Genomic DNA, 15,971 nt, shown 5'->3' with positions numbered 1-15,971 from the left:
TTTAAATTTTGAATATTTTTTCTTACTTTATTCCATCCTGTTGTTTAGTTACATGCTTCTTCATCTTAAAAAGATAAGCACTCTCTTTGTGATAACTGCTTTTTAGAACATGAATTTTTCACTGTGTCAGAGCAGCCAGGTAACAATAGAGTTTTCTTCACTTCCCAATTCACCCTAGACTCCTGACAGTTGTTTGTTTCTTTTATGTACTTATGCAGATTTATTACGTCCATTCTTGTCTTCCCTTAGCAGAAGAGATCAAACAGAAGATAAACCACTCATGCCTGCAGCAACGCTCCCACATTGCCTAACTGCCTCTTCTTATGCTTCTTCTAGAAGCTCCTTACTCTATCCCACACTGTGGCAAGTGCTTTGGTAAATAGATTAGCTTTGTGCTGTGTTCTCAGGGTCAACAAACGGCGAGTCTGGCAGGTTGGCAGAAGAGGGAGGATTTTCCAGCAAGCTGCTAAATCACCACTGAAAATATCTGGCCACTCAAACTCAAGTAAGAGAGCAATAGAAAATCTTTGATCGATTAGTAAGAAAAGGCTTTGGTAGGGGTCTCAACCTGGTGCTTGTCTGAGTTAGAAAAGAATTTCAAGTGAATTCAGGAGAAATGAATTCCCCCACTTACTTCACTGGGTGCCAACTCAGACTTGGAGATAACGCTTACTAAACCAAGTTAAACTTCACTGCTTTTCAGTAGAAGCAGGAGGAAAAAGATCCCGTTAAAAAGAATGCAGAGACCATTTTAGAGCTCTTGTTTCTGGTGACCTTTTAATAATGCACAGCAGGACTTAAAGTAGCAGTGGTCAAGTTCCTTGGCTTCAGAAAAATGAAACCTATTTTCTGAAGCTCAGCTATTTCAGCCAGTGACATCTGTGGCACGCAACATTTTACAGTGTTCTGGTGACAATTCTACAAAGGTGACAACTGGATGTCAGCTCAGAGAGGAAGCAGCCTTTTTTATGTCTTTGAATCACAGATAAATTCCCTTATGTTTTGAGTTTTGGCATCTTTAGTTGATTACTCATGCTCAAGTGTGATAAGAAACCCTACAAAGCTAATTATAATCACTTTTAATTAGATCCTGAAGCAACTCCTGCAATAAATTGTAACGATAGAGGGTGGAAGCAAGGACAGGTAGCCTGGGAGCAATACAGAGAAATTGGCCAAGCAGCCAGGGAACAGATTAGGAAGGCCAAAACCCTGATGGAATTAAATCTGCCCAGAAATGTCCAGAGCAACAAGAAAAACTTCTATAGGTATGTCTGTGATAGAAGGAAGACTAGGGAAAATGTAGGCCCTCTCCAGAAGGAGACAGGAGATGTGATTACCCGGGATATGGAGAAAGCTCAGGTACTCAGTGACTTCTTTGCCTCAGTCTTCACTGGCAGGTGCTTGAGCCACACTGCCCAAGTTGCAGAAGGCAAAGGCCGGAACTGGGAGAATGAAGAATCATCCACTGTAGAAACAGATCAGGTTTGAGACCATCTAAGGAACCTGAAGGTGCACAAGTCCAAGGGACCTGATGAGATGCATCCACGGGTCCTGAGGGAACTGGCAGATAAAGTGACTAAGCCACTATCCATCATATGTGAGAAGTCATGGCAGTCTGAAGTTCCCACTAACTGGAGAAGGGGAAACACAACCCCCATTTTTAAAAAGGGAAATAAAGATGACCCAGGGAGCTATAGGCAAATCACCTCTGTGCCCAGCAAGATCATGGAGCAGATCCTCCTGGAAACTATGCTAGGGGCCATGGAATATAAAGAAGGTGATTGGTGACAGCCAACACGGCTTCACTAACGGCAAGTCGTGCCTAACAAATTTGGTTGCCTTCTATGACAGGGTTACAGCACTGGTGGACAAGGGAGGGGCAACTGATGTCATCTACCTGGACTTGTGCAAAGCATTTGACACTGTCTCACACAAGATCCGTCTCTAAATTGGAGAGATATGGATTTGAAGGATGGACCAGTCGGTGGATAAAGAATTGGCTGGATGGTTGCACTCTAGGAGTTGCAGTCAGCAGCTCTATGTCCAAGTGGAGAGCAGTGACGGGTACCGTTCCTCAGGGGTTGGGCCTGGCACTGTTTAACATCTTTGTTGGTGACACGGACAGTGGGATCGGTTCACCCTCAGCAAGTTCACCCCCGTCACCAAGCTGTGTGGTGGGGGACACGCTGAGGGCAGGGATGGCACCCAGAGGGACCTGGGCAGGCTGGAGAGGGGGCCCGGGCAAACCTCCTGGGGTTCAACAAGGCCAAGGGCGAGGTCCTGCCTGTGGGTCGGGGCAATCCCCAGCACAAACCCAGGCTGGGCCCTCGAGGAGTGGCTGGAGAGCAGCCCCAAGGAGAGGGACTGGGAGGGTTGGTGGGGGGAAAACTGCCCGTGAGGCAGCCCCGTGCGCTCGCAGCCCAGAACCCACCCGTGCCCTGGGCTGCAGCCAGAGCAGGGGGGGCAGCAGGGCCAGGGAGGGGATTGTCCCCCTCTGCTCCGCTCTGGGGAGACCCCCCTGCAGTGCTGGGGCCAGCTCGGGGGCCCCCAACAGCAGAAGGACCCGGAGCTGCTCGAGCGGGGCCAGAGGAGGCCACGGAGATGCTGGGGGGGCTGGAGCAGCTCCCCTGGGGGGCCGGGCTGAGAGAGTTGGGGGGGTTCAGCCTGGAGAAGAGAAGGGTCCGGGGGGACCTTCGAGCGGCCTCCCAGGGCTTAAAGGGGGGACAGGAGAGGTGGGGAAGGACTCTGGATCAGGGGGTGGGGGTAGGATGAGGGATGATGGTTTTAAACTGAAAGAGGGGAAATTTAGATTAGATCTAAGGCAGAAATTGTTCCCTGTGCGGGGGGTGAGGCGCTGGCCCAGGGTGCCCAGAGCAGCTGTGGCTGCCCCCTCCCTGGAAGGGTTCAAGGCCAGGTTGGACGGGGCTGGGAGCCCCCTGGGCTGGGGGAAGGGGGCCCTGCCCGGGGCAGAGGGGTGGCACTGGGGGGGCTTTAAGGGCCCTGCCAACCCAAACCAGTCTGTGGTTCTATGACATGAAAAAATGTGATACCAGCAAGGATAGAGTGAAAGTTTGTACGTGTAGCTGGATGAGAAGAGAAAACAAAGTGTCGTGGTTTGAGTCTGGTCGGCAGCCAACCACCACGCAGCAGCTCTCTCCCCCTTCTCTTCCAGCAATGAGAAGGGACAGAGAGCCAGGCTTGGGGTTCGAGATAGGACCGGGATGGGGAAAAATCCCCCTTTATGGTCACAAGCAAAAGGCAGACTCGTTAGGGGAAGAAAAAAACCCCATACATTTATTACAGACACTAACAACACATAACAGAGTAGGACAGTGAGAAGCATTGCCACATCTTGAGAACACCTTCCCCCCACCCCTCCCTTCTTCCCGGGCTCAGCTCTGCTCCCGATATCTCTACCTCCTCCCCCAGTGGTGCAGGGGCAGGGAATGGGGGGTGCAGTCAGCGCTGCCGCTTCTGCCATCTTCACTGGGGGGAGCTTCTGGAACTGTGGTCCTCCTCTCACAGGAGACAGTCCTCCACAAAATTCCTCTGATGTGAGTCCCACAGGCCGCAGCGTTCCCCACACTGCTCCATCGTGGGACACCAACTCTCTCCAACTGGATTCCCTCCCATGGCTGCAGCCCTTCCCGAGCTGCTCCAGCGTGGGACACCCCCCGCATGCTGCAATTCTCCCAGTGCTGAATTACAGCAGCGGGGCTGCCTTTTCCCACAAGACCCCGGCCTTCTTGGGGCACAGCACCTTGATAATCCTGGCGGAGCCCCTCGCAGGCCATAAATCAGTGTCTGCTCCACCGTAGATCTCCATGGGTGGCAGGGGGGGGCCGCCCTGCCGTCTCCCCACAGGATACAGGGGGGTCTCTGCTCCGGCACACCTCCCCCCTCCTTTCTTCCTCCGTTCCTCCACTGACCTTGGTGTTCACGCAGCTGCAGCAACTCCTCCTCACCAGTCCCACTCCTCCTTCCCACGTCCCTTCTTAAATACGTTCTCGCAGAGGCGCAGCTGAGTGGCTCAGTTTTGGTGCAGAGGTGGAGCTGACTTGGAGCTGGGGGAGCTTCGAGAAGCTTCTCACAGGGGGCCATCCCTATAGCCCCCTCCCCTGCCACTAAAAAAACTCCACCACTCACTCAACCCAGAACACAAAGATGGAAAAAAAAGTCATACTTCAGTGTACAGCACCACAGAAATTTGATATGGATGGGATACACAGAAGACAGGAGACTGGCTAATAGTTTACAGCCCAGGAGGTACAGATCCTGTCCAGCTCTTCCTACATAATCACATATGTGCCATGCTGAATAAAGGGGAGAATATAAGTGCAAGATCTCTCTGCAGTCTGACCAACTTGAAAGTTTCCATCCCTTCCCTGGCGAGGAGAACTGAACGGGCAAAATCACTGACATAAGAAGAAGCAGGGAGGCCTGCAGCTTTGACGATGCACTTCTTTTACATTGGCTTGAAAAGGAAAGTCGACACTTGCAGATTATTTTCATGGCTGAGTTCTCCTTCCCGCCTTGCCCCTCCATCTCTGCTGCTCAGGTCCTCTTAACAAATGCTTTTTACCAGATCCCCTGGGCAGTCCGATAGGCTCTTTCTGCTCCTAACCTTGCTGTAAGGCTGTAAGAACTGGAAAGAGGGAATTTCTTGCAGGAAACTAGTAGGATCTGGGCTTCCTTTTTATCCGCCTTTTGTGCTAGCAGCTGGGAGAAGGGAACCAAGCGTAGTTAAAGCAGTGATCAAGTTGGTTGGTGGAGGGAAGATGGAAGAATATGGATGACAGTGGTGGAAAGGTGCTACTACCTTAGTAACACAGATCTTGGGTTTTGGTCTTTTTTTTTTTTTTTTTCCCCCATATTTGGTAACAAAGGTCTGCTGAACTAGAGATATTGATTGATAGGCATTTAAATAGGGTTTGGGTGCGTTGTGATGATTTAGTCTGAATGTAGATGATTTTCCTTTGGTTCAAGTGAGTGATGCACATGGTCTGTGGGTTAGGTGCTGCTTTACAACCGAATTGCAAAATGCCCCCTGTCTCGGTGACAGAGAGCATGTAGACATGGTACTCAAAGCATAATGCCCTCCTATAAAGCTGTGCCCAAAGAAGTGTGGAAATACATAGAGGTGCAAGTGTTCTGCTGATATTTGGGAACTTGACAAAGTAGCTAAGAAAGCAGGAATTTCTGACAAAATCTGTGGTTGCACAGGCATGTGAACCAATTCAAGCTGCCATGCTGTGTCCTGAATTGAAATAGGTTTTAGAAAACTGTTACGTAAAAAGGTCTCGCAAAATTATCTGCATAAACAGTGTGTCCTTACGTGCCTCCTGTAATATTAGCAACAGGAGTGAGCAGTGGTATCCTGCCAGAGGCAGGTTTTGGATATTATGCGTTGTGATAAGGTTGGCTTTAAGTCTCCTGTGTCTTTTCTGTTTGTAATTATCACAGAGAAGGTGCTTAAAAAAAAAATTCATCTTGTGAGCACATAACATTTTTAAACGACATGATGGTCCACGGTTTGTGATGTGTCAGAGGAGCGAACAGCAAAAGATAAATAAAGGTCTTGGAAGAGTGATAGAAATGAATAAGCGCTTTTGGGTGGTAAACAAGTTTTTCTTGGATACGCGGTGCTGTGGACAGAGTACTGGCTGAAGAAAAATGGGGGGATCTGATCTTTTTGGAAGAGTGAAGCTTCTTACACGTTACGCTTTATCCGTCCTTGCCTTTGTTCCCCTTCCTGTCATGTCCCTGTTGAGACTCGCTTTGTCGGGAGGCTCCTCGAGGCAGGGGTTCTCCCCCCACGGGCACGGCAGCTGGGACAGTTGGGGAAATCCACGCCATACGCCACGAGGTGCCGTTGGTGGGGCCATTTAGCAGGGCGGTGGCACCCTCAGGAACAAACGGCCGGCGTTTTCTGTCCCGGCCAGGCGGGATTTGAAGGGCCCGTCGGCGGTGCTGGGAGCACGACAGCTAGCTCCAGTGTCGCTTTCCCCGGCGCATCACGTTGCGCTGCCTGCGTGTAATCGGAGATAGTGGAAGCAGAGGGGAGCAATGGGTGCAGTGTTACACGAGGGCCAGCGCGGTGAGGGTGCCACGTTTCTATAAATACAAGCTGCAGATGCCTGACCCTAATGGGAACTGGAGCAAGCCCTAGAGTTGGTAGGGGATTTTGTTGTTTCTGAAGGGCTGGGACAAGTATCCTCCTCTGGCGAGCAGACGCTATGACTTACGCTGTAGATGTTCTTCTTCTCTCCATTTCTTTGAATACCATTTTCCCCTCCTTTCCTCACCAGTGTTAATTTTGGGGCCTTACATCCCTGCTTTCTCTCCTCCCGATTGCTTCCTTCATATTTTTTTCACTGCTGTGGTGGGACTCGGTGGGGGCCTCTGAATCATCTCGAATAGCCTAACTCTGCATCCTTTCAAGTAATTTTAAATTACCTGTCTCTGATCCAGCAGGAATGGTGACAGGTCCTCTTTAGAGCTCTTGACAATAATTTCCTTAATACTGACCAAACCCCAGATGAATAAAATATGTTCAGTAAGTGCATGGTATAAGTCTTCAGACTTGTAGACAGGGTATATATAAACTAGTAATTTTATAACATGTGGATGTAACAGTGCATTTTTTTAGAGATTCTCAGTGCTACCTCAACAGTTACTACAGATTAAATAGATTTTTTTTTTTCTTTTGTCTCTGAAACACTTCTAAACAAATCTGTTTGGGACAGACCTGGATCTTTTCCAACAGGATGTTCTGCTTCCTCATGTGTTTAATGGGGATTTGGAGGGTGATACTGATGTGGGGCAAAAGCTAGTAGACTGGGATGAAGGTGCCCTGAGCAGCGACCTGACTCCAGCCCGTCATCCCCATGGCTTGGCAGGATGGGATGGTGCACATGGCTTCCTCCCCTCTTCCCAAAGAGGCCTTTGGAGAAAGGAGCACAGAACTGGGCATGGAGCGCGGACTAGGGGCCAACATTGCTTGCTCTTAGGGACTGGGCAAGCCTCGGGGTGGGCATTACCCACTTCCACCTCCAGTTTTTTTGCAGGGTGGGAGTGACGGACTGCTGATGTTGAAAGGAGCGGGAAGAAGCGATTCTCAAGGGGAGTAGCCAAGAGAGGGGCTGAGGGCTACTTCTCCTGGCATCTGCTGATGCCGAACATGGGCAGCTGAGCTGGGGAAGTGTACTTGTGCATCTTGGAAAGAGAGGGCCTGGTACTGCTTCTTCTCTTCTTGCCACTTGTAGGTAGGAAAGAGGAACTGGTAGCAGTGCCTTCAATTTACCTAAGGCAGAGCAGATGAACCGCTGTGTAAGCAGTTCTACCTTGGCTTTCAGACACATCTTTCCATGATCAACTGCTTCCTCCGGAGCATGTTCCTGCCGCAGCTTTACACCTATTTCCTGGCACTTGGTATATGCCCTGCCTCAGCAGGGCCAGGTTTTGTATGTCCTGTGCTGCAAAGCAGGCTTTCAAGAGAAGGAATTGGCTTTCACTTAACCTTTGTGTCTCCTCCTGGAATTTATCTTTAAAGGCACATCTCAAGCGTTCGGTGCCACAGCGTGCTGCAGTATGCCCTGTTACTTGTCTGAAAACTCTGCTAGCTGTAGAAGTCAGAAACATAGGCAGTTAAAAATAGCTCTGTTTGTTTTAAAGCACCCTCCCCTACCTGGTATTAATTTCCATGGAGTTGAAGAATTTTAAGTTCTCTTGGGTTCTGTGATGGCTGCGCACTGAATTTGGAATATTACCCCTTCCAAACAGAGTTTTAATGACATCAACAGTAAGTTCCTTCCAATGTACCAAAAGCCTTGCAAACTGTTAAGTCTTAAAGGAGAGATAACTGCTGAATACTCTGCTGTGTTGTTCTTCTATGTTTGTTCACTCTTTTTCTTTTTTCTTGTACGTTTGAATTGAGCACAATTCAGTTCTTCGCTAGGTGTTCCTGGACTGGTAGCAGTATTGCTTTGGCTTTGTTCCTAAGTACAAGTTAATGTAAGGGTGCCATTCCAGCTTTCCAAAGGAAAAAACCAAAACGGAATAACCTGACAGGCTAGTTATCCGGCTGTGGTTACATGTTCAGGTGTATCAAACTTGTACGTTATCAGGTAATTTGGCAGTACCGACTTCATTTGGACCGAGTGTCAAAACACAGCCATGTTTCTGTTTCATAAACCAGAATACATTAGAGCACATGGTAACTGAGCTGGCTGTGGCAAAATAGATGATATCTAGTCAGTCATAAACATTGTTCAGTCACATGCTGAAAATCTTGCATTGGCAGGGTGAACTTGTGCAGTCTGGTGGTTTGTACTGCGTGGCCATGGAGCTCTTGTTCTGCTGCAATGCTTCCCCAAACCAGGCTTGCTGATTTTTGACACTGCAACTTCTATTCCTCATTTATGTTGATAAGTTTGGCAGCTTACTCTGAGAGCTTGAAGTGGGAAGATGTAGCAATGGGGTTGAGAGAAACTTTCTTGAAGGAAGGGGATGCATGCTAAGAGCTGCATTAGACTAGAGATACAGGTAAGGACCCTGTTAAAGTTTAAGTAGGCTGTGGGGGATCAGAAATGTTTCTGGGGGGCTACAGCTGTGTGCCCAAGCTTGAGGGGGAGCTGGAATGGCTCAGAGAACACGTATGACGACTGGGCTAACAACTGCAGAAATGAGGCAATGGAAGGATTGGGACTGTCTGCAAATAAGAGAACCAGCAAAAGTACCAGCGTAACGGAGAGCGAAAGCGGTCAGAGGACAGTAGGCTTGGAGACAGAGAGGGTCACCCTGGGAGGTTGGGAAGCAGAGCTTCTCCATGGCAGGTACTGTCTGAAAGGCACTTACAGCTGCAAGCCCAAAAGCCATCTCCTTGTCTGATTCCGCCACTGCTTAGGGGGAGCTACGTGTAGCTCAGTAAATAAAAAGCCTTGTATCACAGCGTTCAGACCTGTTCAGTTTTTTTTCTTCCTGTAGAAACCATCCATTGGTTAACTTCTGGGGGCAAAAAACAGGCAAGGTTTTCTGTGCTGCGCAGTTAATATGCTGGTCTGAATGTTATTTCTATCATTTCCTACCATTCTTTAAATCAAAAACGTTTGAAAAAGTTTTAAGACTTGTTTCCCAAAAGTCCTAGCAAAAAGGTAGCAAGAAAAAGTGAGTGTTGTGAAGAGTTAAGTATGGAGGGAAAAATCTCTTCTGAGGCTTAACTGGAGGCTAATAATAAGTTTCCATTGCCTGGAAGTATGTTGGGATGAGAAGAAAATGGGTAAGGTGCTTGAGTGGGGCTAAAGCTGGCTTTGTTCCTTCCATGCTGCAGATGGCGCATGAATAAACCCGTTCCTCTTCACCTCCATCTGTAAATCACAGGTGATGATGATGATGGCACCTCTTCTGTGAGCCCGGTCCACTTAGATACTAAACATTTTGGAGTAGAGGCTGTCTCTGAGTCTGTCTTTGTACAGCACAGCAGGGTCTCAGTCAAAGCAGGGTGCTGGTGAGTTCTGCACAGTAATACCCAAATGCTGTAATCAAAGCTGCTGTTACCACAGCTACGCTTGCTTCAACAACTTCCCCCCCAAACCAAAAAAAAAGTACTTCAGCCATACATGATCTGAGCTGATTCATGCTAGAAATGAAATGCTTGCCAGAAGACTTGCAGTGTCCAAGATGGAGGGGAAAACGAACTTCCTTGGGAACAGCTTGCAAGTTTTATGTTTCATCTCAGACACATGCCTTGAAAAGGAAGGCGAATGTGCTCTGTTTGCTCGCCTACCAGGAGAAGTAACTGCTAAGTAAGGTACGTGGTGGATTTACATAGAACTGGAAGTAAGGTGTATTCTCTGTTCTGAGAGAGAGGTGGCTGTGGGGAGTTAATATACTTGGAAAATCTTACCCATCTGAGTGTCTGTGGTACAGTTTTTGTGGAGGCACATCTCACATTTTGAGCAAGTAGTCAAGTCCTTGCCTTTGGGTACAGAACCACCACAATGAAGGCAAGTGTAGATGCCATGAGAGCAAGCGAATTGATGTAAGGAAGGACCACTGTGGAATTCACCACTGAACCCAGAGGTTGCCCGTGTCTTCAATGCTTATGTACGTCAAGAAAATAAGGAGGCTTGGTTCTCTCACTTGCCCCTTGGTTGTGAAGACTTTCTGCTTTTCTTCTCGCCTGGAAACATGCGTGCAGAAGTTTCAGACAAGACATTACCTAGCGCAGCAGCCAGCTGGGGGTGGCAAATCTGGCATGGCCCTGCTGTTCAATCTGCCTGCGCGAGCACCCCGAGGAGGCACCCTGGCTGCTGCACCCCACACCCCTACCCCAGAGGGACGGGTTGGGTGGGTGCGATGGCTCTTCCTGACCCCCAAGACACATCTTCCCCCTTCAGCAAGGCGAATAGCAAGCTCAACTCGCTCAGCTCCCCATCCCAAGCTCTGCTTCGTTCCCTTCTTTCTTTTTTTTGGTGGGAGGTGTGCTCTGGTCTTCATCTGGAGCTGGATGCAGCTCTTTTTTTCTCAGCACGGCAAAATTCATTGTTGCTTATGCTTCTTGGCAGCCTGAAGCTGGTGACGATTGTGTTGTGTGTCCTCACACGTACGTGTGCGTGCTGCTGCAAGGCGGTGGGGTCCCACGGCAGGAGCCTGGGTAAGTGCTTAGGTAGAAGTGCGTGCAGCTGGCTGGCCGGGGGACCGTGTTTCCAGGAGAAATAGATTGGGGAAGGGATTAAATGAGGTGAGTGGGGTGAAGGGTCAGGTGCTTGGAGAAAGCCTCCCTGAGGCAGGAGGGAAGGCCGGACTAGCTCCAGTCAGCCCCAAGATGGGCAGTTTGGACCACAGACAGATAGCTGACACATATTAGTTACAGCGTCACCAGGGGAATGGCTCAGCTTACACCGAAGGCATATGGAAAACAAATTGTATTAGCAGGATATTCCTATTTTTTCTGGACCCCATGTCCCCTTTGCTGGCAGCGGAAAGGTTCCTGGTTTTCCCAGTGTTGCCCCTACTTTTGTGCTCACCCCGACGGTGGCTGGCATCGCTGCTCCTGCTTGGCTTGCAGTGGCTTTCACGGGGACGCTCCCACAGTCGATTGGTCAAACGAAGCAAAATGTCACAGGGGGGGAAACTATTTTGATCCCTTTCCCTGGGGGGGGGGACGGGACGGACAGAGGGGAGGGAAGAAAGGGGGCCACAATAAATGTCATAACAGACCTGAAGTTAAAAAGTGTTCCTCCAAGCTTGGGCGATGTTTGCTGGGCTCTGCCTCTCTCTTTGAGCTGGAGCGAATGCGGGAGGCGAGCTGCTGCGAGGAACCCGATGGAGCAGCTGGGTCTGTGGGCAGACTGGAGGTAGGTCTGGGCAGCCCTGCTGGGGACCGGACACAGAGAGGCAGAATCGTTGAGGAGGGATGCAGGGACTTCCAGGCTGAAATCCCAATGTTTCCTTTTCCCTCTGTGGCAGACTCGGTATTTCACAGAGTTTTTTCCCTGTTGATACTGGACATGACCAGTATAAGACTCTTTTCAGGTGCAAGCTCTTTTGCACCAGATTCTGTTGTCGGGATGCAGGAGAGCTTTCTAGACAGTCTGAGGAGCTGGAGAGTCCTCTGAAAGCAAGCTCTCGGGTTTTCTCAAGGGGGCGTGAAATCCTCTGCCTTGCAACGCGTTTGAAAGAATGCAAACATCCAGTGGAAACCTGTCCCTTTTGCCTTGTGTAACTGCTTGCTTAATTGATGCAATGTGGATGATGACAGAGTGATTTAATGAAAATTCATTTTTTTTATCCTGTGTATGATCTGTCTAGCCCGTGCTAGTATATTACAGTTACTTCTTGGATAACATCAGGCTTGTGGTTTGTTGTCAGTGGCAAACGCTCTTGCTGAGCCAACTTTTTGATCTGTTTAAACCATTAAGATAAGTGGCATAACATCTCCCTGGAACGTTGTGACAGCCAGATAAACTGTGTTCGGTGTTAGGAAAAGAACAGTTGTATGTCTGTCTGTATCTCTCAGAAACTGCTGAATGTTTTTAGGTGTCTTAATCTGCAGCCATAACTACCGAACTCTAACCTGCAATTATTAAGTGGGAGCAAAGCCAGCAGGTGCTGCGGCGTTGGAGCTGATATTCTGAGAATTGTGGAAAGCAAAGCCAGGGAGTGGAGCAGCAAAGGAAATGGGTTTGCAATAACAATGAGAGACAGAGAAAGACAGGGGACGTGTATAATGGGCTCTGTGTTTCTCAGAGAGACCTAGTTAGGAAGATGTGGAATAAATAAGTCTTTGAGCCATTCCCTTTTCCATATTTGAAAGCCTCCTAAACATGTCGTCACAAAACATCTGCATGCTGAAGATGTGCAATTTGATAAGGTATGATAGATTGTGTTATAAGTGTGACAATAATAAGGGCATGTCTAAACACAGAGCAAATGTTTTCCTTCTCCTGTGGAAAATGTTTACACATGAGGGCAGAGCGTAGGTTCTGTCAGCTGAAGTAGGAGATGATGACACTGAGAGCAGATGCCTCTAGTAAGGCTGATTTCTTGTAATAAGTAAACCAATAGTCGGTTTGTGCAAACTGACGAGTGAGGGGAAAAATGCAGGGAGTCTGTTGACATATCTGCAAAAGTAACATAATTTGCTAGTACAAGAAGGTGCGTGACTTTGCAAAAATGCAAGTCAGTGAGGAGCGAGGTCACGTAGGAAGCAGCTGATGGATAGTTCTCGATTCAGGAAGGCCCACTAGCCAGTGGGGACCAGCAAACACTTCTCAGTGGAGGGGGGGGACCGAAGTACTGCGGTATATTGCTTATACCACGGGAAAGATGGGGATGACGAGCTGGGGGGGCAGAGTTCTGCAGACCTGAGCTGGCAGCTACAGCTTCCCCCAGGAGATGGAGAGTCATGGGGCCGCTTGCTGAGAACACCTAGCCTGTCCTCAGTGGGAACCACCGCCCCGCTCGCGGGGTCTCTCCCCTGTCCCCAGCTCTGCCTGGTGCCTGCTCCCACCCTCCAGCACAGATGGGGGGTCGGGGGGGAGCGGGCAGGGACTGGCCAGCAAACCCGGTGTTAGGACGACAGCACGCTCTTCCCCGACGCCCTTGCAGGGAAACGACGACTTGCTGGGAAACAGTAACTTGCTGTGGGAGCGCTTGGGGCTGCGCTGAGCTGCAGCGCAGGTGAGAAGGCAAGAAGTGTAATGCTGGCTTACAGCCAAAGGTATTTCTTCTTACCCTTCTTCCTCCTTTTATTTTCTTTCCCCACCCCAAAGCATGGGAATGTAGTAATTGCGTTTTGACCCAGTTTCCAAAATCACTGTAGCATAGACTTTGAAGGAGGGGGGGGGAACCACTTACGAATGAAAACCAGCCATTAGCGAGTACCAGTGGGGGAGGAACATCAGCAGACTGTCAGAAGTATGCACTAACAGGACTGTAAAACAACTGTTATCCTGTACGCTTTTATGGGGGGGGGGGGGGGGGAAGGTAATTGCATTTACATTTTTTGGTATTTGATCTGTGATATGCAAACCTTATAAGACCAAGTTCAGGTTGACTTCAGATCAAGTACTCTAAGCATAGATGCTTGTGTAAAGTGGCTGGATTTTCAGAACTTGGCTGGAGATTTTGTGGCAGCCTTTCTTGTGGTTATTTCTGGCACCTCTGGCTGCCAGTTGGAACGTGGGGCTATAGATACGTGTGGAAGTGGAAAGGAATGGGTGTGAGTGCTTGTGTGGAGTAGGAGCCTTTTAATAGAAACAGGCTTGGTTTAAGATGGGTTTTTGAAATGCTCAAAGACTTGGGGAGCAGATGTAAGTATGAAATCCAAACCAATTTCCTAGTTCCGGCTATTAATACAAGAGGGGGGAAAAAGATCCTTTGAAGTGATTTCAAACACCAATTAATATCCCTTGGAATCTCCCCATCAGCTCGGTAAGAAGTCTGCATGTGAGAAGGTAGTTGGAATTTAACCTCACAGAATAAGACAGGCAGCAAAGTAGGAAGAAAAGACCAGAAGACACTGTCCTGAGTGCTAGGAATGCATCTTCCCCCGACTTCTGCTGCTGCACCAGTGTCCTCGCTGCCTCGGATGCCATCCGGGATCAGGAGGCTGCCCTGACCCAGCCCGAGAGACAGTCCCTGTTCCTTTTGGGCAGGGAATTGCAAAATACTCCTGCAGAGGCAACAGGAAGCAGCTGTGTGCTGCCAGGAGAGGTTAGGCAGAAATTTCTTCATGGGGTGCGTTGGGGGTCCCCCTTTGCAACACAAACGCCATTCCCCTGCCTTCCTAGCTGAGCCCAGCGATCAGCTCACAACCTGGTGGTGTCTTTGCTCTCATTTCCTTATGTTTTACCCCAGCTTTGGCTGCCACCGAAAGCTGATTTGTCAGTTGGATTGTGTCAGGGAGGCTGTCCCAGAAGTGGATGCTCCAGTGGAGAGTTTGTTTCTGCATCTGTACACTGCGACCCTCACCCTTCTGGGATCTCACTGTCATATATGTTAAAAGTTAATACAGTTCAGGGGAAAAAGGGTTGAGCTAATGCTGCTCCTAGGCCATAGGTGGCACCTGGAATAGTTGCACAGCAGGCCTGGGAACACCACTGGTGCTTGGCCATATATTATGCTGTCTCTGCTGCAGCAGAGCAACAAAGGATGTTAGAGCCCCGGGCTGCATTTCCCCACCAAAAGCAAGGCTGAAAATGCAGACAAAATCATGCCCTGGAAGGCAACTCTTTGCTGCTCCATTGCAGATGATAGCTTAGTAAGAAAATGCTCCGGTCTCAGAGGAAGGCCTGGTAGGTCCCTTGGTGGGGAAGGATGGGAGCTCTGAGGTGAGACTGTGAGTGTCGGGGGAAAGCACAGGCAAAATTTTAAGGCTCTGAGATGTGGAGATATTCCTCGTATGTTTGTATGAAGAAAATGATATGTGAGATTCTCTAAAGGAAATATTTTATTCTCGTGTTGAGTAAGCATACAATGAAAGCTTGCCCTTTGACAGCACTACTATTTTCTTAAAATGCTCCACCAGAACACACTGTCCCTTCATATCTGTCAATACTCTGTCATGCCCCGAGTCCTGTAAAGCACACAGAACAGTGTTGTCTCAAGACAGTCATCTCCTGTTGCTACATAAATGTTGAGGTGAAGCCTGAGTTTGTTAATTTTTAAGGCAGAAGATATTGTTTCTGCACATTTTTACTTCATACAGTGCTTTAATTTCTATTAGTCTTAAGCTGATATGCCTTGAATTTATTTTGCTTCCTGGAAGCCTGTAGAAGCCAAGGCCAGTCTCCGTGTTTCACCTCTCTCTTGGACGTGGCAGCCTGGCCCCCTAAGCCGTTTTTGCAGACGAGTGCTGCTGAGGGGCTTCACGACAAGGCTCTGCTGCCTGCCCTTAACCGTTGCTCGCAGAGCACCAGGCGCTCCTTGCCCTTGAACTTCTGCTCAACCGATGGCCTCCTTCCCATGGAGAGCGGACGGGGGTTTGCTCTGATGCGGGATGTTTGCTGCAGCCTTCTCTAGGGACTGCTGCTGCTGGAGGTAACTGCCAGAGGTATTTAAATAAATGGTTTCAGCAACACGTCTTGTGGGTGGATTTCTCCTTGGTGCAGCTCCTCTGACCGCGCCGGCATCGCCTTACGTAAAGCGCACGGCTCGTGTGCTGCCAAGTGCTGGAACAACGATCAGAACGTCCGACAGGGTTAGCCACTGAAGGTTGTCATACCTAGAGGTATCTACCCAAAGCTCTTCAGCTGGAGCACGTTGCTTTCGGGTGATTTCAGCTCACGTCGCTCCTCCCTTCCTTTGGGATAAATCCCTACGATGTGGGGCTGCACGGTGGAGGCTACCCTTCATCTTGCAGAAGCTGCTGGGCTGGGGAGAGCGTTGAAAGAGCAGCCAGCTCTGTGATGCTTCTTTCTTTTTAGCCTCATGGCTTATGAGCAGTCATCATCTTGCAGGCAGTGTCA

Source organism: Tyto alba, unplaced genomic scaffold (genome assembly GCF_018691265.1).
Source record: "Tyto alba isolate M040663 unplaced genomic scaffold, T.alba_DEE_v4.0 Super-Scaffold_23, whole genome shotgun sequence".
NCBI lineage: Eukaryota > Metazoa > Chordata > Aves > Strigiformes > Tytonidae > Tyto > Tyto alba.
The sequence above is the reverse complement of the archived record's forward strand: the minus strand, read 5'-3'. Positions refer to the sequence as shown.